A 10,009-nucleotide genomic window follows, 5' to 3' on the forward strand; every position below is an offset into this window, starting at 1 on the left:
TTAGAATCAAAGTAATTTGTCTTGTGGGATTAATATAAGTGTCTATGTATCGAGCTAGCTATAGACAGCATTCTATTTATGTAAAATGACCATTTCATATAGATTGAGGTCATAATCTATATATTTTTAAAAAAATATATATATAATATTTGTGAAAATATAATGGCGTAACAGCAGTGGAGTATAAAGCAGCATAACTCCCTCTAGGCACGCCCCTGCCAACAGCACAAACACCCCAGTTACTGAGTGTAATTCTTCCAGCAGCCACAGCCACCTGTGCCACCATCCACCTCTGAAACACAGCGACCACACCCCTAACTTTTAAGCTTTACCTGTATCCAGACAGACGCTGCATAAACGAGTCAGCATATTGTTACTGTGTACCCGACGTGTGAATCAGGAGGTCCTGAACAGTTATCTATGACCAGCTGCTACAGAGCAGCAAAAGCAGGCACACCTAATGTCCGTGTTATTGTGCTAAAGCAGGGCCTCAGTGTGGTGATTAATGTAGTGAAACACTGCGTGCCCATCAAGATGATGCCGTGGGAAGCGAGCAGTAATCCATCGGAAAATCTGTGGCGCTTCAGTCTGCAGCAGCAGGGAAAAAAGGGAAGGCCGTATGTTTGCACATGCATCCAGTATGCAGATTTATGGCTTTTCCCTTTGATTTTCCCTTTGAGATTTCTCCAAAATGCTGGAATAGTTTGTATATATAGTTTTGTATAGAATAGTTAGTAGTGCTGGGCGATATGGAAAAAATATTTATCACGATATGAATTCTTTTATATCACGATAACAATATATATCACGATATACCACCTGACCTGTGGTCATCTGGAAAGTACGCAGTCTGTAAACAGCGAGTGGAGAGGGTGCAGTCTTTGTTTTGAGTTACCGTAAAGCATGTTGCAAATCCGGGTGCACGTAAAGCAGCACCATGTCGCAAAACCACAAGACGGAGTTTCTTTGCGAAAAATATCATTTTTTTATACTTTATTTTCTCTTGCATAAAGTTCAGAGCATGTATAGTGAGAAGACAACACTAATATATTTGCCACAGGCTATTTAACCCTTTAAGACCCACCATAGAACCAAGTCCGCCAGAGCTTATGTTTACATTTTACATGCTGTAGTGCCATTTGTGGGAGCATTTCAAGTTGCTATACATCAATACAACCGTAATAGCCCAAATTTTAATAATACGTATGCATTAAGTCCATAGAAACTACATAAATTGCAAAAAAGTGCAATAAACTACAAAAAAATTGAAAATCTTTTTTTTTTTTTTAACATATATTTCTAGTTAGAGAAATTTAAGAGGCTTATCCCTCAAAACTGTAAATACAAAAAAGTTGCACAAAATAGTTTCCAACCACGAGAAATTTATTTTGAGTGTCTTCATAGTTTTATGTTTGAGATACACTAATTTTAATATACTACAGGAAAAATGAAAATAAATATTATAATGCAAATTTGCAAAAAAAACAGCATGTGCATCAAAATAAACTATTTCCAACAGTGTAATTTGATTTCTAAGCATCCCAGAAACGATACAGAAAAGCATAAAGTTAAACATGACTTTTAAAAACGCCAACATAGGCTTTGAAGGTAAAAAACTAAATTTTCCGCGAAAATGACGTCACTTCCGGTTTCGGACAGGTAATGGCGGACATGCGATAGTTCACGCTGACTTATTCCAACGTAGGAAGTGTTATGAACAGCTGATCGGATCGGCAAAGCCTGTTTCTGGAATATTATGTTTTTGTTGCTGCAAGTCTGGAATATTATGTTTTTGTTGCTGGAATGCTTTTTATGCAATTTTTGCAAAGCTATATGTGGAAGAAAACCGTGACCTAGGACAAGCTAATGGAATAAGATGTAAGTACAACTCCTCCGGTTTCATATGCAAAAACAATTATTGCGCTACCTTACGTGGTTCCAGTTCTACAGGGATTTAAAAATAGTTAGGCAAAACGGAGTGTGCCTGCTCCGACCGGTTGTAAAGGGTTAATGATATATTTTATGTAATTTATAAAATTAGGGTTAGAAACGATAGAAACGATAGAAGACAAATGGCACCATAGACACTTTTCTATCGTCCACACGATATATATCGTCATATCGCCCAGCACTAATAGTTAGTATATAATTATTATATACTATGATTAGATAGTCTTTGCACTTTTAAAATGAAGAGCCACCAGTTGTTGTTCCACGATGCCTGTTGATACTAGTTTTTTACAAATTGGTGAAACTGCCTTTATTTGTGCAGGAGTTTCACACCCTGTGAGGTTCAAAGAGAAATGTCTAAAGAACAGAAAGAATGGAGGGATGACTTAAAATAATCATGCTTTGGATTAATGTGAATCCTGTCAGAGGATTTACAGTAATAAACTTTAAGAAACACATTTTTCCTTAAAAAAGTTTTATTCCACTCAAATTAAACTGTTAGAATTTCAGCACCATGGACAGCACACACAGTTTTTATGGTGATCTCATAAGCAGTCATCTTACGCTTGACTTTGGAGAAGTGGACCTAACATGCACAAAATAAAAAAAAAAATCACCAGTTTGAAAAACCGCCAGTCTTAAGCGGTTGCTCTCAGACTCACCATGGTCGTGTCTTTCTGTGTGAGCGATGTTCTTGGCGACGATGCTGCCATTGCTCACTGGAGGAAGCAGAAAGAACAGCAGCCACAACATCTCAGATCTGTCTGGTAACCTGTCAACACAAACAAATAAATATTCAAATATGAGCTTGAGAAAACTTACTGTGATTTTTTACTGTGATTGAGTCTCAGTGTCCACTTGTGTCTGTGTCAGGCCAAGAGGCCAAGTACATCTAAGATTTTCTTAGGTTGTTTCAAGTTAGCGTTTGAAAGCTGTACTACCAACCAAAAGTCAAGAAACAACCTCAACACTGGACACTGGACACATAATATTGGCACCATGTTTTGAAATTTCAGGGCTTTTTGCCCATGTGTCAAGTAAGATACTGACCATTTCAAATCCAATCTGATGGGTTCATTTTACCACAGCCAATATTACATTACTTAAAATCTGCTAACTTCTTAACTCAGACTTAATTATCACTCCAAATACTTTAAGTTGCATTAAAAACATATCTTCTGTGCATTTTAAAAAAAACAAAAAAAAAAACCTTGGTGTATATTCACTTTCAAATCCTGGATGATTTCCAAGTTGTTGTCTTTTGTTCTCCTCTGTAACCCTGACAACAGCTGCTGCTCATTAGTTCCAGCTTACATTCAGATCTTAGTTATCTTTCTAATATTTAATAACCCTGCAATGATTGATGAACTAAAAAAATATCTCTGAGAAAATATCATTGCCTTGACACCGACCTTTAGATTTCTGTGTTCAATCATTTCTATCAAAAATATCAGATATTAGAGGGTCTGTTGAAAGCTTATTATTTTAATCAGCTTAGTCCACTGAACTGCTTCCTCAGGCTGGGCATGTGCAAGAAGTCATAGATGCACATTTACACACACTGTTGAAGGATCAGGACAGCGGACTTATTGATATGTTTTGGTAGTTTTCTCTGAAACCAACATAAGGGGCTGACGTCCCTCAGATAGAGGGGAAAATAGAGAAAATAAAGTCAGTAATAAGCTGTTTGAATGTTGGATTTTCCTGAAGCTCAGGAACTGTTGAAGACTGCTTATCTGCAGCTTCCTAGAATCAGCTAAAGTGACCATAAACAGATTTTTCCAGGAACTCTTTCATGAGCTCGGGAACGTTGCAGGGTCTAATTTGGTTCCTGGCCTGGCCACCTTTAATATTTCAGGAGTGGCAGTTACCTGCCATACAACTACAAACCTCTTTATTCCTGATGACCTGCACTGGCTGTGAAGTTTATTTCTCTTTGCAAATTGTAGAAAACCCACTATATTCCCCTCAGCAGGTGGATGCGGCAGCATTAGACGTAGATGAGACTTTAAACCCAGGAGTCTCGGACATTTTCCTTTGCTTTCTTCTCCTCTGTTTTATTTTTTTCCTTGTTTGTCTTTTTCCATCCTTACTCACTTTCCTTTTCATCACATTCCTCTTCCTTACACTCCTCCTCTTCTTTTTCCAACTATTCCTTATTAATCTTTTCCTTCCTGTTTTCCTTCCTTCATTTTTAACTCATCTTTTTCCTCTCTGTGCTTGCCTCTTCCTTTTCATCCTTGCACCTTAAAATGTTCCACCTTTTCATCCATCATTTCACTGTCCCTCCTTATTTCTTCCCTTCCCTATTAAGTCCTCACTTTAACCCTTCATACTTGCTTTTCAGCAGTCCTTTTCCCTCCTGACCTTCTTTTCTGTCCTTACTCCTGCCCTGCTTCCATATAATCACTCCTGTTTATTTTGTTTCTTTATGTACTTTTACCCGTCTTTTCTTCTTCTTTATGTACTTTCGCTATTCATCCCATCGCCTCCTTTTTTCCTCTAAATCCCTTTTTTTTACTACTCATTTTTATTCTCGTTTTTCAGTTTCCTCTCATCTGACCCTGCCTTTCCAGCTCATTCTTGTCCAGTAGCTCAGCTCTATCCTGGAGTACTAAGACAACAATTACCTCGAATAATCCCCGCCTTGATCTCACAGGATTAATGCGAAGCCTTGTTGGGTTTTATCTGGCAACTTCGGCTCACCCTGACACGCCACAAGGTGCAACATGACTGCCTCAAAAAGCACAAAAAAAAAAAAAAAAAAAAAAAAAAAGAGTGTCTCGTCCTTCAGACTGACCCACGTCAGCAAGCACGCAAACTTCTTCTGCAGGTTTCTAATCCCTTGGCGTCCCTCACCAAACATCTGAACTACAAAAAGCCAAACACTTGCTTTAAAAGCTTCAGATTTTATGTTCCCCAAAATTAAACCCTATGTTCTGTCTTGTAGGATTTAATAGGTTTTTTGCATTTCTTTATGAGATTTTAATATTTATGTAACAGCAACATGTAATTTGCTACAGAGAAGACTGCTATCTCTCTGCTCTACTCATTAAAGAAAAGCTGAGTGATCTGAGTCTGACACACCGGTGTGTTTTGCTTTGAGATGCTGACAGAAAGTAAAAACCCCCGGACTAAATCCAGTTATTTGGATCTTTAAAATCCAAAAGCAACAGGAGGAAATTTTGCCAATAACCCAGTGAGCTAATAGCCTAATTAGAGGGGGAAAGTCTTAATTGACAGATAATTGCATTTGAAAGCTCCAAAATGAACTAATGGCACAAACACGCCTGACAAGATAAGTTACGTAATGCCAATTAAAAGAGACGAAGGGCAAGACAGTCCTCCTCTTTTAAAAAACACTGGTACTCACACTTTAAGGTGAAACAAGCAACGTTATGTCTGAAACAGCTTACACTGATGTAGAAATAATCTGAGCTTTCCAGATATTGTCACTTTAATATATCAACGCTTCACTGCAATTTTGACACTTTTTAAAATCAAAGAAAAAAAACCCCAACAAATTAATCATATGTAAATTTTCCATTGTTTTTTGTAAAATGTTACATTTATTGGATTCGGGTCAAATGAAATGTAATTTATTGATTGGCATACATTCAGTTTATACCTAGCACATTTTATGAGCTGGCTGAGTGCACTCAGTAAATTATCGTCCCTGCTCGTTTCATTGACGTCTCTGAAATTTGTGATGTTTTTTTCATCAAACAGAAATGAAAATTGGACTCTGTGCAATATTAAAAAGGTCAACCATGGAACCAAATAATTATAAGAACTTATGAGTAGATAACTAGTTTAACTCCACTATTTAATTAAATTAAACATGTAAAACAAACTGTACACTCAGCTGGGAGAGGATCCAGAGTCCTACTCAACATCAAAACTGGATCAGCGTCTACAGTTTGATCAAACAGACAGTCTGAGACAAGTAACAGATTCATGAACAGGCTGAGCGGGTGTACATGTGTTAGTCAGACGGCAGTTTCACTGTCCTGTTTAAATTGATTAATTAATTAAAACTTGGGTTGCACTTTCGGCTTGGTAATAAAGGAGTAATAGTAGGGTAGTAAACAGGTGTCTCCAGGTAATAATCCAACATTTTTGAGTTTGCCTTAATAGGTTATTGATATGTTATTAAATAGAAACAAACAGTTTTGAATTTTGCAGCACTGTTTCCTGCTCATTAGACAGAAATTACCACAGGTAAATGAGTAGTAATTACTCAGAAATCACCACATTATTACATTCTTGTTTCTTCCTTGTTACCCTGCTATTACCACTTTATTAGCAAGCTGTAATTCCATATCCTTGCCCCCAGTTTTGGGGCCCTTATTGTCCAATCACACACATTTCAGCATAATACTACTCAACTGTAACCACTGGTACTACCACGATATTACTTGGATATTAAGTGGTTATTACTTTGGTAATTGCATGGTAACAAATTAGAAATTAGTACATTATTACATTCTTATTTCCCCTTGTTACCCTACTATTACCCCTTTATTACTGAACTGTAATAGAAAGTATTATTATTTATGTGAACTGTTAATAGATCAGCATGTGCTGTTAAATTGCAACACACCAAATAACATCGGTTTTATAAGTAATTTGATTTCTTTTAAATGAATTCAAAGGAAAAACTTTGAAGTGTGCTTAAAAAAGGTCCATGGTCTAAACTAATTGCTCCCCGTGACTCTACACCAAATAATAAGATGTTGTAGCAAACAGTGGCTTGCTGCTCTAAACCCTTAATTAATCCTTCATTAGTTCGTAATGTTAAGACTTTAAGGCATTTTGTCTCTGGTTTAAATTAAGTTTGTAAACTGGGATCTTCTTGTTAACCTTACAAACTGGCACTTTTGATCAGCAGATTATAAAGCAGGAATCCGTCTTACCAGGAGTAAGCCTCTTTAACGCCTCCTGTGGCGCGATTCCTCAAACATGAACCCACACCGGGAGCAGGAACCGGCTGGAGGCCCGTCGATGGATGAAGTCCGTACAAAGAATCGGGACCTGTCCTAATAGCTGCTGATGCTGCTGCTTGGTGCTGAAGTGCCATCCACAGAGCGAGTGTGCCTTTCACCACTCTGTCACAATATATCTGCCCCCCTCCCCTCCATAAGAAGCTTTTCCTCCACCTGATCCCGCGTCATAAACACCAGCTGGAGCTCCGGACCCCGACTCTTCCCTGTGTGTGTCCAGCACTGCCAATATTAGAGTATATAAGTGGCATGAAGTAATTAAAATGATACTGTTAATTTCAGAATTAGGTACAAATATAGTAATATAATAAATGAAAGAGATTTAAACAAACAAGATTATTTTACAGTACGGTTAATGTAAAAGTCTTTAAAGCAGGAAAAAATTATGTAGCAAATGTTGCTTACAGTAAAAGTACTGTAAATTTCTTTTACAGAAAATTAGTTGTAAACTTAATTTAAAACAAGATTTTCCTTGCTACAAATTACTTTCACAGAAAATTACTGTAATTTTTTTACAGTAACTTACTGACACCGAGCTGCCATTAAGTTATTCTAATATTACAGCAACCCGTTTACATGAAATTTTGGAAGAACAACTGTGTGTGAGAAATATTAATAATATTAAATATTAATTATAACCAGGAGATCTGTCATGTAAATCGAATAAAACAATAGCGTGAGACAGCTGGAAACAGTGATGATGTCTATAGACAGTGATGATGTAAGCATAAACTGTGCTCTCTCGCTCCCCCAACATACCAAAGAGTTTCAAATTTATAAACAGTTAGCAAACTTTAAAGCTGCTTTAAAAAGTCCAGATTTAAGCTAATTGCTAAGTGTGGCTCTACACAAAAGAATAAGATGGTGTAGTAAATAGAACACAAGATCCACTTAATGGTTAATTCATCCTTCATTAGATTATAACGATAAGGCTTTTAAGGCATTTTGTCTTTGGTTTAATTGAAGTTTGCAAACTCTGATCTTCTTGTTAACCTTACAACATTGCGCATTTGACCTGCAGATTAAACAGCAGTAAACCATCTTACCTGAAGTAAGCCTCTTTAATACCATCTGTGGTGAATTTCCTCAAAAATAAACCCACACTGGGAGCACGACCGGCGGGTAGCCTGCCGGTGACCTGCCGATGGAGTGGATAGTGTGGTTGAACAGAAGCTGACCTCACAGCTGCTGCTTGAGGACATGCAATTATCAATTACTGGTTAAAAATCGGCAGTTAAAAAGAGACAAAACTGCAGGACCGGCAGACATAGGGAGCTGAAATGACATTGGAATATTAAGCATGACATTAGATTATTTAGCTTTATAATTATAGGCCCTGGTAAAACTGTGGCATCAGTGTAATATGAGATTCGTGAATTAGCTGTATCAAGAGTATTATAGTTTTTATATATGATGCTAGGAGAAAAGCTGTAGCTGTAATGGAGTGAGATTTTCACATATCATGCTGCAGCAGTCTTGCATTAATGCAGGGTTGGGATAGATTTGGATGAAAACAACAAAAAAAATCTGCTGAAAAAAAGCCTAACAAATTGTACCTCTAATGTGTTTTGTTAGGTTTTGTGCACACAGCATATATTGTGCAATGTAATGCCATGTTTTAATACCTTTTTAACCTGCTACTGATAACTCAAAAAATAAAATTTGCAAAGTGTTTTAAAGACACGTGTAAAAATAAATAATAAGAATACAAAGATTTTCATTGCTGATTTCCTGCTTTTTCACTTATTGTCAGTGCAGTCATCATACCTGAGCATTTGCCTTAACAAACAAACAAAACAAGCTATGAAAAAAAAAGACAGACAGCTTAGCAAATAACCCATTTTAGGTCCTAAGATACTGGCAGCCAGCCACATCTGTGACAGATCTTCTGACAGATGGTGATCATCCTGAGCGAGAGACTCCTGTTTATTTGGGGTCTCTTCCTGCTTAGAAGTAAGAGCATCATCTTTAGCACTAGTGACTCTGTCTGAAGGCTGAATTTTCCTGGATGTCCTCCTTCTGACTTTGTCATCTTCTTTGCTTCCTGCTAAGAGCTCCATCATGTCGGACTGGAGTTAATTCGAAACTGGGAACTTAAGGTTTTGGATATAGGACTTCACATAAATGTCCAGAGTCTGGCTGTTTACTGCCATCATCTCTCTTTTACTATTTTCTACCCTAATAATCTCCAGTCACTGGCACGGAGAAGTTCATGGACCAATGCCAGCAGGGGTTGTTCTAGTTCTGCTAATCAGCTTCTCCTGTTTATGTAGTAGGATCCTGGGACCTTGATGCTGACATGGGTCGTGCAGCAGAAACAGCCTTACCAGGCTGGATAGGAAGTTAAGACCCAGAGTTGGAGCTGGAGTGATCTTTGCTCACAAGCAGTTTTTGGCAAGTGCAGAGCATTTTGTGTATACATTTATTTATTTAAATAAAAACTCCTAAACTTCTGCTGTGCTGATTGAATCCATGGTTAACAGGATCAAGCTACAATTATATTTCATCTTACATTGTCAAATTAGAAAAAAAAAATCAAAATAACAGATGGGTTCACTTCTTGTTTACAGTGGTGATAAACAGGTTGACAGCTGAGTTCAGGCAGGAGTTTCTGTGGACTGATGTTTGCAGAGACACTGTGAGCTATAGCAAAAGAAGAGAGCCTGGCGAGGTGGAGGTATGCTCAGGAGAGCAGAGAAATAAAAGTCAGTAAGACAGAATTCATATGTGTGAATGAGAGAGAGAGAGACAGGTGTAACAAGGAGAAGATGTAGTGAATCCTGCCATGATGTACAGGTTGGAGACAGTGGCCCTGACAAAAAGAAAAGTGGCAAAACTGAAGATGATAAAATTTTCACTTGGAGTGACCAGGAGGGAAAGGATTTGAAACGAGTACATCAGAGCTACATCAGTTTTTCCTAATCACAGACACAGTCAGTTCATTTCTGTATAACATGTGTGCTGGCTGGGTCCTCCAGGACCCCCAGCTGACGAGGTGTGAAGCTGGACGGGCTCCTCAGACCCACGAGCTGACGAAGCTTGATGCTGGCCGGGTT

Source organism: Pelmatolapia mariae, linkage group LG23 (genome assembly GCF_036321145.2).
Source record: "Pelmatolapia mariae isolate MD_Pm_ZW linkage group LG23, Pm_UMD_F_2, whole genome shotgun sequence".
In the NCBI taxonomy this organism is placed as follows: domain Eukaryota; kingdom Metazoa; phylum Chordata; class Actinopteri; order Cichliformes; family Cichlidae; genus Pelmatolapia; species Pelmatolapia mariae.